A 14,634-nucleotide genomic window follows, 5' to 3' on the forward strand; every position below is an offset into this window, starting at 1 on the left:
CTCCTTGGCACGAAATCATGGTGCATTGTCTTAGCTCGGTGCGCAAAACTCAACTCTGCTACATCCGCCTCTACAGCGGTGTTTTCCCAACCATGGCGCCTACAACTGTTGCAAAACTACAACTCCCAACATGCCCGGACAGCCTTTGGCTGTCCGGGCATGCTGGGAGTTGTAGTTTTGCAACAGCTGGAGGCGCCCTGGTTGGAAAAAACGCTACTCTACTGAGTGTGCATTTGGGGATGTTGCTCCCATTACTGGCCACTAGATGTCACTCTGCAGCTAAATCACATAGGGGTCTGAAGGGTGTCCGGGCATGTTGGGAGTTGTAGTTTTGCAACAGCTGGAGGCACCCTGGTTGGAAAAAACAGTACTCTACTGAGTGTGCATTTGGCAATGTTGTTCCCATTACTGGCCACTAGATGTCACTCTGCAACTAAATCACATAGGGGTCTGGAGGGTGTCCGGGCATGCTGGGAGTTGTTGTTTTGCAACAGCTGGAGGCGCCCTGGTTGGAAAAAAACACTACTCTACAGAGTGTGCATTTGGGGATGTTGTTCCCATTACTGGCCACTAGATGTCACTCTGCAGCTAAATCCCATAGGGGTCTGATTGCAAATAATTAGAATAATCATTACACAAGTTTCTAATATAAGGGGCATAATAAGAGGAAAAGGGGCACATAAAATCCAAAATAGCATTTCCCAAATTTAGGAACATCAGGACTGTGGTGGAGGCATCTAAGTAAACCTTCTATCATGCTTGCTAGAGGCTGCCAAAATAATATTGCCATGCTGTGCCTAAATGGATTTACTATGTACACAAATAATAATACTGCCACACGGTGCACATACATTATTTAGATAGAGGGTCTTAAAATGCCAATATGCAGTACTTAAATATTACAACATTTGGCACCTAAAAGACATTACCACTACGCAGTACTAAAATAATACTACCGTGCAGTGCCTAAATAATACTGCCTTTAAATGCCTAACTCTATTATATAATACTGCCATTCAGTCCCTAAATGATACCACCGTACAGTGTCCAAGTAGAAAGAAGAAGCTTCTTTTAATGTTGCAATGCAGTAACAGACAAGACCCTCTGCAGCTCGTGTAGGTGCAACGTCCTGCACCCACTCCCTACACGAGCTGCAAGGGTCTTGTCTGTTACTGCATTGCAACATTAAGGGTGCGTTCACACGTGCGGATATTTTAGCGGGTTTTCCGCTGCGTATTTGAAAGTGGGCGGGCTCTTCTCGCCTGTCCGCAGCAGATTTTCCGCTGCGAAATTTACGCTGCGGAAAATCCGCCACAGTCCCTACTGACTTCAATGGGGCTTGCGGAGGATTTTCCGCAGTGTACATTCCGCCACGGAAAATCTGCTGCAGACAGCCGGGAAGAGACCGCCCACTTTCAAATACGCAGCGGGAAACGTACCCTAAAAGAAGCTTTTTTCGCTACCAGATGGGATGAGTGCATCTTCTTTCTACTTGATCATTAATCGTATAAAATACTTTCCTCTTTACATAGTTGAATGCGCTGACAACAAAATCACCAAAAATTATCAATGGAAATCATCAACCCCTGGAGGTCTGGATATGGAGTCACCCTCAAAATCACAGTGGAAAACCCCACTACAGGCTGATCCAACTTTATGTAATTGTGGTGGCCCAGTACAGGACTTGTTACCCCGTACCCATGGCAGCCTCCCTGCAGTGTCCCCTTGGCCCCTCTGCATCTGTTCTACTGTAATTGTACAGTGACCCCCCCGACCTACGATGGCCCCGACATACGATCATTTCAACATGCGATGGTCTCTCAGAGGCAGCATCAACATACAATGCTTTTGTATGTCGGGGCCATCGCATAAACGGCTATCCCCCAGCGCAGACTGCTTCAGCTGCCACCGGATAGCCGCTTACAGTGCCCCGTGTGCTCCGGTGATGGTCACTCACCTGTCCGCGGCGCTCCAGGACGCCATCTTCGGGATCCCCTGCATCACGTTGCCGCGCACGCCGTCCCGTCATCCAATAGGAGCAGCGTGCGTAGTGATCTGATGGCGCCGATGAGGAACGACGTTCCCAGGCAGCAGAGACGTTTCGGAACGGCAGGGACACCCCGGGGACGCGGCAGCAGCGATGGACGGCGACATCCAGGGCAGCGGTGACGGCGGGGACAGGTGAGTACAACGTCCTATATTTAACATTGCACGGATCCCTCAACATACGATGGTTTCAACAAACGATGGTTCATTTGGAACGGATTCCCATCGTATGTTGAGGGATCACTGTATATTATCCCCTATGTTATGTATATAAGAATGTTGTATCTTTAAGAAGGTTAACATGTGATCACTCGCTGTCATGTGATTTGTCATGTGATTGTTACCCAGGAGGTATCAGTGACCAGGTGACTGAAGGGTGACCAATGGGACCCACCAGAGTCCCCCATAAAAGCCCTGGGAGGAGTCTCTTCTCTCTCTTAGTTCCGGAGTCTTTGCTGAGGTGCAGTTGAAGAGTCTGGAGTCATCGGAGCCACAAGATACAAGTAAAGTCACAGCTTAGTCTCCAGTCAAGTCACTGTCATTTATTGTCAAGTCAACGTGGCCTGCACTAAATTATCCAAAACCACTGCAAGTCCCAGCAAGTCCTTAAAGGTCTCTGAAGTCACTGGTCACCTCTGTGGGCCCGGATACACTGTAAAAATTTTACCATCTGTCACTCAGTAAAGCTTCCGTTATCCGTAACTTGGCATCGGAGTCATTATTGCCCCCCGTGCCTAGCCCAGGATCCAGCGGTATACCTTGTGGTGGTATTGAGGATAAACCACGCCCTGGCGTCACAAACACAAGGGGTTAATACCATCTGCCCCTAGGGTAATTCCATCTGCCCTGCATCTCACACCCCATACCACATAATGGCCCTGATTTACTAAGAGTGGAGTGTTTATTCTGGAGTGATTTCAATGTCAGTCGTCTTTTTTTTTCAGGCTTATTTACTATTCTGTCGCACATGTCGGTTATTTTTCTGTCGCACGTTTTTTTTTGTGTCGCACTAGTCATTTGTGTGGTGAGCCAGGAAAGTAACGGTGACTGGGGTGTTGCAGTGGTAGTGTAGGGTCTGGTGGTATTAAAGGACATCTGCAGCGGTAAAAACACTTATCCCCTATTCTCAAGATAGGGGATATGTGTTTGATCGCAGGGGGTCCGAACGCTGGGGCCCCCGGCGATCTCCAGTACGGGGCCGTGGCTCTCCCGTGCAGGGGGCGTGCCAGCCGCAGCATGATGTTGCGGCCGGGACGCCTCCTCCATACATCTCTATGGGAGAGGCGGGGAGGCAGCATTCGTGCCTCCCCGCATCCCCCATAGAACTGTATGGGGACGGGGAGGAGACGGGGCTTCACCGTCGACCTCTAGGTCGACGCTACATCACCATGGGCGCTAATGCCGGCGCCCCGTTAGGGAGAGAGAGGGGGGTCCCAGCGGTCGGACCCCCTGCGATCAAACACTTATCCCCTATCCTGTGGATAGGGAATAAGTGTAATGCCGCTGCAGTTGTCCTTTAACCCTTGAATGTCGTGACGCCAGGGTGCGGTTTCCTTAATACTAATGTTCCTACCGCCAACCGTCCCACAAACGGCAGGGAGAAATAACGGAATGTCCACAGCAGATTTTAGGAGTAAACTGAAGAAACTTTACTTGCGGATTTTATGAAACAGTCTTTAACATAACAGTCTTTTAAGAGCGAACCGGGATACAGGTTCCTCACAGGTTTGCTGGGAGTGGGAAGCAATGAGCTTTTGATGCTAGCCACTGTGCTACTAATTTAGAATATTTGAGCTGATAGTAGTCACACAGGATTTGATAGTTTGAGCTTTGAGTAACTCACGTTTAGTGGCTGCAGGTTCTTAGGCTTTGGGCCTAGTTGAATTGATTTCTGCTGAGATATTTGTGCTTCTTGATGCTTCGTGCAGGAACTAGGAGAGATAATTTAGTGGCTACAGCCCTTTATATAATAAGGGACTGGACTAAGCTCATTGGTCAGCAAACCTGTAAGTCCTGAACCCAGTGAACTCTGGGTACCTCACATGACCTCTAAGATCCTTGAGCAATTATACATTACAACTGTGTATCACGTGACCCTGAAAGGTCCTGTACATATACTCCCTACAGGAGATCCCTATGTGAATGGAGGGACTGAGGGGACTTTAGACAAGGGACAGGACAAGGTCCTGTACTGGGACACCCCAATTGTGTCGCACAAACTCCGAGCTAAAGATATTAGTTGTGCAAGTCCAAATGGTTTGGACTTGTTTGTTTAAAAATGTTTCCATGAATCCAAAGTATTTATGTGTTATCATTTTTCAAACATTACAACAATTCTCCTTGTTTATGATCTTGGGTGTTAAATTGATTTAAACCTAATATTGCAAATGTGTTAAAAAGAAAAATATATATAAACATTAACTTATCACAAAAACCTTCAATATTTTATTCATAAAAGTGTTTAACTGTACAAAATGTTTTCAGGTTAGAAAACAAGTTACTTTAACACAAACCACAATGGTAAACAGCCCCCTGTTCCAAATCGCTCCATTTTTTGATTTTCACTCGTCCTCTTGGCTGTCGGTTATTCTTTGAGCCGAACTTGCATTTTTTCTGGAGTGATTTTTGAAGTACTCCAAGTATTTTCGGCTTTTTGTCGGGAACACGCCCATTTTTGGTTTAGCCACGCCCATTTCAGAGTTTAAAAAAAACAAAAACACTCCAAGTGTTTTTTTTCAAAAGTGTAGGTTGTGCGGTGTAAAATTTGAGCACAGAAATTGTTGCACGGATAAACCGAGAAAAAAAAGTCGGTTGGACTTTAGTAAATCAGGACCAATGTCCTTAAAACAAGTCCCAATGAGGCTCAGTAGTGTGTGTGGCCTCCACGTGCCCGTATGACCTCCCTACAACACCTGGGCATGATCCTGATGAGGTGGGGGATGGTCTCCTGAGGGATGTCCTCCCAGACCTGGACTAAAGCCTCTGCCAACTCCTGGACAGTCTGTGGTGGATGGAGCGAGACGTCCCAGATGTGCTCAATCGGATTCAGGGGAACGGGCGGCCAGTCCATAGCATCAATGCCTTCCTCTTGTAGGAACTGCTGACACACTCCAGCCACATGAGGTCTAGCATTGTCTTGTATTAGGAGGAACCCAGGGCCAATCGCACCAGCATATGGTCTCACAAGGGGTCTGAGGATCTCATCTCGGTACCTAATGGCAGTCAGGCTACCTCTGGCAAGCACATGGAGGGCTGTGCCGCCCCCAAAAGAAGTGCCACCCCGCACCATTACTGACCCACTGCCAAGCCGGTTATGCTGGAGGATGTTGCAGGCAGCAGAACGTTTTCCACGGCGTCTCCAGACTCTGTCACTTCTGTCACATGTGCTCAGTGTGAACCTGCTTTCATCTGTGAAGAGCACAGGACGCCAGTGGTGAATTTGCCAATCTTGGTGTTCTCTGGCAAATGCCAAACGTCCTGCATGGTGTTGGGCTGTAAGCACAACCCCCACCTGTGGATGTCGGGCCCTCATACCACCCTCATGGAGTCTGTTTCTGACCGTTTGAGTCGACAAATGCACATTTGTGGCTAGAGGTCATTTTGCAGGGCTCTGGCAGTGCTCCTCCTTGCACATAGGTGGAGGTAGCGGTCCTGCTGCTGGGTTGTTGTCCCCCCTACGACCTCCTCCACGTCTCCTGATGTACTGGCCTGTCTCCTGGTAGTGCCTCCATGCTCTGGACACTACGCTGACAGACACAGCAAACCTTCTTGCCACAGCTCGCATTGATGTGCCATCCTGGATGAGCTGCACCACCTGAGCCACTTCTGTGGGTTGTAGACTCCGTATCATGCTACCACTACAGTGAAAGCACCGCCAGCATTCAAAAGTGACCAAAACATCAGCCAGGAAGCATAGGAACTGGGAAGTGGTCTGTGGTCACCACCTGCAGAACCACTCCTTTATTGGGGGTGTCTTGCTAATTGCCTATAATTTCCACCTGTTGTCTGTTCCATGTTCCAATTACATCTCCAAAGAATTCTTCCCCAACTTTCCTTAAATCCAGAAAATCTCCATACCGTACAGGGACCCATCACCACTGCAGTATAACTGCAGGTACATTTGCCATTCAGGAAATTGGGAAAGTTGGGTTTTATAACTTTTTGAACAATGAAATATTTTCCAACTGTCAATAAGAAACTATAAAGACGATGACTTGTTTGTTCGAGTTAAATTCCTTTTTTGGGGGAAAATGTTGTTTGAGCCATAAAAGAGGACAGAGAATTTACGGTGCGTGCGCCAAAGAGGATCGGGGATCAGGAAACGGCATCAAATAGAATAGAGATATGGGAGGATGCCAAATCTCCCTGGCAGAGGATGGGCAGAGCGCCAGGGGGAGACGTACTGGACTGACCCCAATAATCCCTGCAGCTCCACAGTACGTACCGGGCGGGAGGATCTCTACACCGTGTCCAGAACCAAAATCACACGAAACACTGAATCCAGAGCGCAACGTACAAATCCTACAGTTTTGAGTGAATACAAAGATCTATACATAAGGGTCGGGGCTATAGTTGTTATATTCTTGTATATAGGAGCAGTATTATAGTAGTTATATTCTTGTATATAGGAGCAGTATTATAGTAGTTATATTCTTGTATATAGGAGCAGTATTATAGTAGTTATATTCTTGTATATAGGAGCAGTATTATAGTAGTTATATTCTTGTATATAGGAGCAGTATTATAGTAGTTATATTCTTGTATATAGGAGCAGTATTATAGTATTTATATTCCTGTATATAGGAGCAGTATTATAGTAGTTATATTCTTGTATATAGGAGCAGTATTATAGTAGTTATATTCTTGTATATAGGAGCAGTATTATAGTAGTTATATTCTTGTATATAGGAGCAGTATTATAGTAGTTATATTCTTGTATATAGGAGCAGTATTATAGTAGTTATATTCTTGTATATAGGAGCAGTATTATAGTAGTTATATTCTTGTATATAGGAGCAGTATTATAGTAGTTATATTCTTGTACATAGGAGCAGTATTATAGTAGTTATATTCTTGTATATAGGAGCAGTATTATAGTTATATTCTTGTTTATAGGAGCAGTATTATAGTAGTTATATTCTTGTATATAGGAGCAGTATTATAGTAGTTATATTCTTCTATATAGGAGCAGTATTATAGTAGTTATATTCTTGTATATAGGAGCAGTATTATAGTGGTTATATTCTTGTATATAGGAGGCAGTATTATAGTAGTTATATTCTTGTATATAGGAGCAGTATTATAGTAGTTATATTCTTGTATATAGGAGCAGTATTATAGTAGTTATATTCTTGTATATAGGGGCAGTATTATAGTAGTTATATTCTTGTATATAGGAGCAGTATTATAGTAGTTATATTCTTGTATATAGGAGCAGTATTATAGTAGTTATATTCTTGTATATAGGAGCAGTATTATTGTAGTTCTATTCTTGTATATAGCAGCAGTATTATAGTAGTTATATTCTTGTATATGGGAGCAGTATTATAGTAGTTATATTCTTGTATATAGGAGGCAGTATTATAGTAGTTATATTCTTGTATATAGGAGGCAATTTTTATTGTGAAAACAAACAAAATTACAATTAACATAAATTCTTACAATGCAAAACAAAAATAACAAGCATTGTACACACAATGACTACTCAACTAGAGTATGCACAGAGTAATATTAAACTTAGAAAGTCCACATTTGCTGGAAAAGGAAAAACACAAAAAAAAATTTAGAAATCATCCGTGTTAAACCAAAGAGACATTCCTCCATAATTTCCCATTATTTTGGTTCCTCCGTATCTCTAATGACTTTACCCACTGGAGCTCGGACATGATCTGTCTTACTGCTGTGTTGTGGTGGAATGGCTCATTGTGTATGGACACTCTAGTTCTCATGTGCCAATGGTAATATTTAATGATTGTTATAATTATGTACATAGTCCCCCTGTCTACAGTCCTGTTACTGGATGGTACAGCATATATGATGTCAGGATACGTCAGGTTCTGCAGTAATGGGATGTTCAGCTTACTGGACACTTCTTCCCATATCCTCCTCCCGGCCCTGCAGTCAGATATGAAATGCTCCATCGTCTCCTCCTGCTGACAACCCAGAGGACAGTTCCTATCAGAAACGCTTAGATACTTTAGATTACCCCTGACAAAGAGCCTCCCATGGAGCGACAGCCAAGCTATGTCAAAGAATTTTGCGGGGAGTCGTTTCCCATTGAGGAACTTAAGACTTTCTTGTAAAGTGCTGGTCACACAGTCCCTCAAGGCAAGTGGAGAACAGAAGAAAGCCCTACAAACCCTTACGTATAGATCCTTCCTTGGCTTACTCTCTATATAGGACTTCTCAATGCGCCATCTCTTCAGACATCTGAGTCCGTATTCCAGGTACGGGGGGAGGTAGTCACGCGTCCATCTCCCCCTCTTGAGACTGCCGCCTCGCACCCAAGACTCTGCAAAAGGCAATATCCAGTCCCTGATACTATTCGCCCACAGGGAGCTGTTGTTTGAGTCCAGGCAACCAAAATTGACTTTTAGAAACATGGAGTCAAAGAACACCCTTGGATTCAGCATATCCAACCCACCCTCTCTCCTCTGTAGGTAGGTGACCCCTCTTTTTATTGGGTTCAACCTGTTCCCCCAAAACATCTGGAAGAACAGGCTAAAGAGCCGAGCGGAGAAAGATTCTGGCAAAGGAAAAACGACAGAGACATACAAAAAGACGGGGACCAGGTAAGTCTTCAACATTTTAACCCTTTCTCTATAGGTCAGCCTCCAGTTCTTCCATCGCTGAACCTTTGCATTTCCGACTTCCAATTTCTCTTCCCAATTTAGTTTGGCGTTATCGTCCCTCCCGAATTTGACCCCTAAGATTTTAATATAGGAGGAGGCTCTCACAAATTGGGGCAGACCAAAGTCTGGAACAGTATCGGATACCCAGAGAGCTTGACTCTTCTCAAGGTTGACCAGAGACCCTGAGGCCTCCGAGTAACTTCTGATGGCCATAGACAACATCTCCACCTCCCGAGGCTCAGATATCACTACAGTCACATCATCCGCATAGGCAACAACACTCAGGGGCAGGCAGTGGGGGACCGGCACCCCCTGAAAACCACACTCCTGCAGTGACCTCAGAAACGGGTCTAAGGCAAATACATACAGCAGCGGACTCAGTGGGCAACCTTGTCTCACCCCCGCCTCAACCCTGAAGGTGTCACCCTGCCAACCATTGATCAGAGGAAAGCTCTCGGCCTCACAATACAAAGTCTTCAGCCAATCAATGAATTTTCCCGGAATACCGTACTTTGACAAAGTGGCCCATAGATACTCATGATCTACTCTGTCAAAGGCTTTAGCCTGGTCAAGACTCACAACATATCTCCCACACCTCAGGGCTTTACATCTCTCAAACATCTCCCTTATGGAGATCACTGCCCCAGAGATGTTCCGCCCTTTTACTGTGCCATACTGACAGCCTGCCAACAGTGCCGGGGACAGACAAACTAACCTAGAAAACAGGATTTTTGCCAGAATCTTCCTGTCGACATTCAAGAGGGCAATTGGCCTCCAGTTCTTGATGTCACTCGGCTCTTTACCTTTAGACAGCAGAATCAGCGAGGACACTCTCATGGATGGAGGCATCAGGTGACTTTCTAGACAATTTGTATAAACATTCATGAGGATTGGAGCCAAGAGGTCTCTGAATGTCTTATAGAATTCTGCTGTTATCCCATATGGACCTGGTGCCTTCTTCAGATGTAACTTATCAATGGCCTCTTTAACCTCTGCCACCGTCAATTCTGCTGTCAAAGGAGAAAAGTCCAAATCATTAGTATCAGGGAGCGGAGTTGTCTCCAAGAATTGGGTCATCTTGTCTCTATCCAAAACCTTCCTCTGAAACAAGTCAGCATAGTACGATCTCACCACCCCCAGGATACCCTCCCGAGATTCCTGCAAAACACCCTGGGAGTCAGTGAGACCGGTGACAGATTTATTTGCCACCCGCTCCCGGCAATTCTCAAAGGGATCAGGAGACCCTAAGGACCCATAATCCCGTTCAAGAACCAGGGAGGTATACCTGCTGTACTGATACTGCCTTATCTCAGATTTCAGCCGGTCTATCCTTTGTTGGTCCCCACCCGCCGAATATAGTGACTCCAATTCTTTGCGCAGCTTGAGATACTGGCCATACTTACTCCTCCCCTTTTTAAAGGACAGTCTCTTTAAGAGGGTTCTGATCTCATCCTTGACATCCTCCCACCAGGCGGCCATATCATCATAGAAGTCCACCCGCTCTAGCTGGCTCTGCATAAAGGAATGAACACATTTCTGGACATAGACATCCTCCAAGATACTGGAATTAAGCTTCCAAAGACCCCTTCCAATATCTGGCCGCTTACTGACACCAAGGCAGAAAGCTAAGGCCATGTGATCTGAATAAGGGACAGTTCTCTCAGTCCTATCACTAATAAATTCTTCAGGACCCACAAACGCCATATCTATTCTACTGCTCCTGTCAGAACATGAGTATGTTAGTTTCGGTTTCCTTCCACCCTGTGTGAAGACATCACTCAGACCAGCCTGCAATATGATGTTATTTAGGACCTTGGAGTCCCTGGTCACCGCTCTACCTGAGGACCTGTCACCTGATGTCCTAGTGACATTAAAATCCCGGCCATGATTACAGGAACAGATGTGAATAGATATGGTTTTACCTCATTAAATAGCTGGACCCTTTCTGTCACTGTCTGTGGGCCATAGATATTTATTAGCCGGAGTCTTCTACCATGGATAGTGACCTCCAGGATCAGACACCTTCCCATGACGACCTCTGTCATCCTATGTATAGTCACATCCCTGGTGGTAAACAGTATGGCCACCCCGGCATAAGGCTCCACAGCCAGTGACCAGAAAGAAGGACCAGACGTCCATTCCCTCTCAGCCTCACGTAAATACCCCGAAGAAGTCAGGCGCGTCTCCTGCATAAAGATGACATCTGTGTCCAGATCCCTAAGATGGTCATAGACTACGTGCCGTGTCCTCCTCACTTTAATACTGTTCACATTACTAGAAGTTACCCTTAAAGTAAACCCAGCCGTGATAAGAAAGAAGAGCAAGGACCTGACCCCCATTATCACAAGTCAGAGTCTGAGTCCCGCTGGCCACCACCTGTCTCCATGTCTGACTCTACCTGAGGTTTTACACTCGGGGGTTTCTTTTTTATTGGGGGTTGGTCCCTTGTGTCACCGTCACAGTCATCCTCTATTCTTTTCAATTCAGTGTCCAGATCTCCCTCGGACTCTGACAGGACCTCGTACCTGTTGGACACGACCATCACTCCTGCCCTGTTGTCCGCCCTTTTCTTCACACTTTGGCCGGAGCTGTTCTCCCCCTCAGGCCTGCGGGAGGACTTGTCTTTTTTTCTCCTTTTATTTTGCTGTATCCTATTCCCCTCAGACACAGAAGAGGACACCCCTGGCTGCTGCTGGTCTTGTGGCACAACCTCCATGTCCCCCTGTGTGCTCTCTGACTGCTGAGGTGTTGGGGCAGTGTTACTCACATCTGTCTGAACCTCCTGTCTGGTCAGTATAGGGTCTGATAACAAAGCCTCCTCCTCTACAGCCTCTGCCCCCGCCACAAGGTCCTCATCAGGAATCTCCCGGCAGATGTTGTGCCAGGCATTGGGACAGTCCCGGTGAGGGTGACCGATCTCACCACAGAGATTGCACCTGATGTTCTGACAGTCGGCACTTACATGACCAGTCTTACCACATAGATTACACTTAACAATAGTACAGGTGTTTGCCAGATGTCCAGGTTTACCACATTTAAAACACTTTCTGGGCTGACCGGGGTAGAAGCAGACGCCCTTTTCCCTCCCAATAAAGAAGGAGTTGGGCAGATGTTGGGTGATGTTCCCATGTTGGCGCAGCTTCACCAGGACCTTCCACCCTCCAGTCCAGATACCGTCATCATCTCTGTTCTTGGTGAGATCAGACACCAGGTCACAATGTCTGCGGAGCCACACCACAATGTCCTGGGGAGGAACAGCTTCATTCCAGAAGATAATATTGATGATGACGGTATCTGGCTTGGATATGGGAATAAAACTGAATTTACTCCATCCATCCTGGTCTCTGAACCTGGGGAAGTTGGACCAGAACCTATCCAGATTAGACATGAGCTTAAAGCTGACATCATAGCCCTGTCTATCTGGAAGGTTTATTACAGCCAAGATGTCCGCTGGCACAAACCCCATCTGGTGGCACAGGAGCTCCCTCACCACAAACCTCCTATCCGGAAGGTCCTCCTTGGCACCTCTGTGCCGGAATCGCACAACATTCCTCCTTTTAAATGCCTGGCCAGTGTAATTGGCGCTGGAGGTGAAGGATGGAGCACCACGGCTCCAGGCATTTCTGGGAGGAACCTGGCGGGTACCTGTGTCCTGTCTTACAGGGTTGGGGTCTACTCTAGGGGGCCCTGCCACATCTGCTGTACTTGTGGGTAAAGGGGGGAAATCCTGCACAGTATTTTGTACAATAACTCCTGTCCCATCCACCTCTATATCATTATCAGACATTACACCCCACACAGATTGTGCACCCCCTCCAGACACCGACCCCTCAGGAACATCACACTCCGCACCCCTAGTCTGTGCCCCAACATCATTACAGTCTGCACCCCCAGTCCGTGCCCCAACATTAGAGCTCTGCTCCATTATCCTATCACCTTCATAGACTGGCGAATGTCCACTGTCCTCCTGATGCACTGGGACTTCTGGGACTTGTAGTGCCTCTGCAGGTAAGTGAGTTGCAGGCTCCGGAACAGCTGCAGGTGTCTGAGGTTGCTGCTCCTCGGGCTTATGAACATGCCGATCCTTGAAGGTGAAACTTGGGGGTTTTATCAGGGGTCTTGTCACCTCCTGGGGCTCCTCTGCGGTGATGTCAGGTATTACATCCGATCTGGGCTCTGCACCAAAACTCAGCTGGTACTGGGAAAAGCGTTCCTTGTTCCTATAGGATTCCGCTAAGGGTCCCATCCTCTCCAGTATAGAGTCCATCTCACTCACTATGGTGGCCAGTTCTGTGCTCAGTGTATACAGTTTATCATCATGCATGGACTTGTACTGTGGGTTCGCAGTCTTTAGTTTGTATACACAGTCTATCTGCATTTGCAGCATATATTTTAGGTGCTTCAGCTCCTCCATCCTCCTCACCAGTGCAGGGATCTCCTCCGCCAGCTGTAGCTCTGGTGCCCGGGTGGTCTCTTTGCCCTGCTGGAGGGGTCTGGACAGTCTCTCAGGCTGGGTGAACACAGCGGAGCCTTGGCTGGATCTCCTGAGGCCCGGTCACATACACCAGGGTCTGGGGCAGGAACAGTTTTGTAAACACTTTCAGATTTCTCAGCAGATTTCCCAGGTGTCACCCCCATAGATCCCTCTGCAGTATTGTGGCTCTTACCTCCAGCCTGGGATCTGGTGCGGCCTGAGCGGGTCATGCTGGAGACCACCTCTTGTTTCTGCAGGTTCTCCTGTAATGTCTGTCTCTCCAGTGATGTCCTCCTCTGTCTCTGTGCTGGAGAGTGGAGCTGCACACCTGCTGCCTGTGATCCACTCTGCCCCAGCTCCTGTGCACCAACATGTGATCCACTCTGCCCCAGCTCCTGTGCACCAACATGTGATCCACTCTGCCCCAGCTCCTGTGCACCAACATGGCCTCTGTTTGCAGACTTTGGAGTTCCCACAATGGATTCTGTCTTGAATTCAGTCATATTACCATCACACTGTACACCATGGCTGGCAGACTGTTCCACATCACATTCCTTACACATACTTGCTGCTGCTGCTTTCTTTTCTTTACATACATCCATCGCTGTATTTTCCTTCTTTACAATGGCTGGGCTTACATGCTCAGTATTCTTCTGTACTGCAGCAGTATTATAGTAGTTATATTCTTGTATATAGGAGCAGTATTATAGTAGTTATATTCTTGTACATAGGAGGCAGTATTATAGTAGTTATATTCTTGTATATAGGAACAGTATTATAGTAGTTATATTCTTGTATATAGGAGACAGTAGTATAGTAGTTATATTCTTGTATATAGGAGCAGTATTATAGTAGTTATATTCTTGTATATAGGAGCAGTATTATAGTAGTTATATTCTTGTATATAGGAGACAGTATTATAGTAGTTATATTCTTGTAAATAGGAGCAGTATTATAGTAGTTATATTCTTGTAAATAGGAGCAGTATTATAGTAGTTATATTCTTGTATATAGGAGCAGTATTATAGTAGTTATATTCTTCTATATAGGAGCAGTATTATAGTAGTTATATTCTTGTACATAGGAGGAAGTATTATAGTAGTTATATTCTTGTATATAGGAGCAGTATTATAGTAGTTATATTCTTGTATATAGGAGACAGTATTATAGTAGTTATATTCTTGTATATAGGAGCAGTATTATAGTAGTTATATTTTTGTATATAGGAGCAGTATTATAGTAGTTATATTCTTGTATATAGGA

This window comes from Hyla sarda, chromosome 2 (genome assembly GCF_029499605.1).
Source record: "Hyla sarda isolate aHylSar1 chromosome 2, aHylSar1.hap1, whole genome shotgun sequence".
In the NCBI taxonomy this organism is placed as follows: Eukaryota; Metazoa; Chordata; class Amphibia; order Anura; family Hylidae; genus Hyla; species Hyla sarda.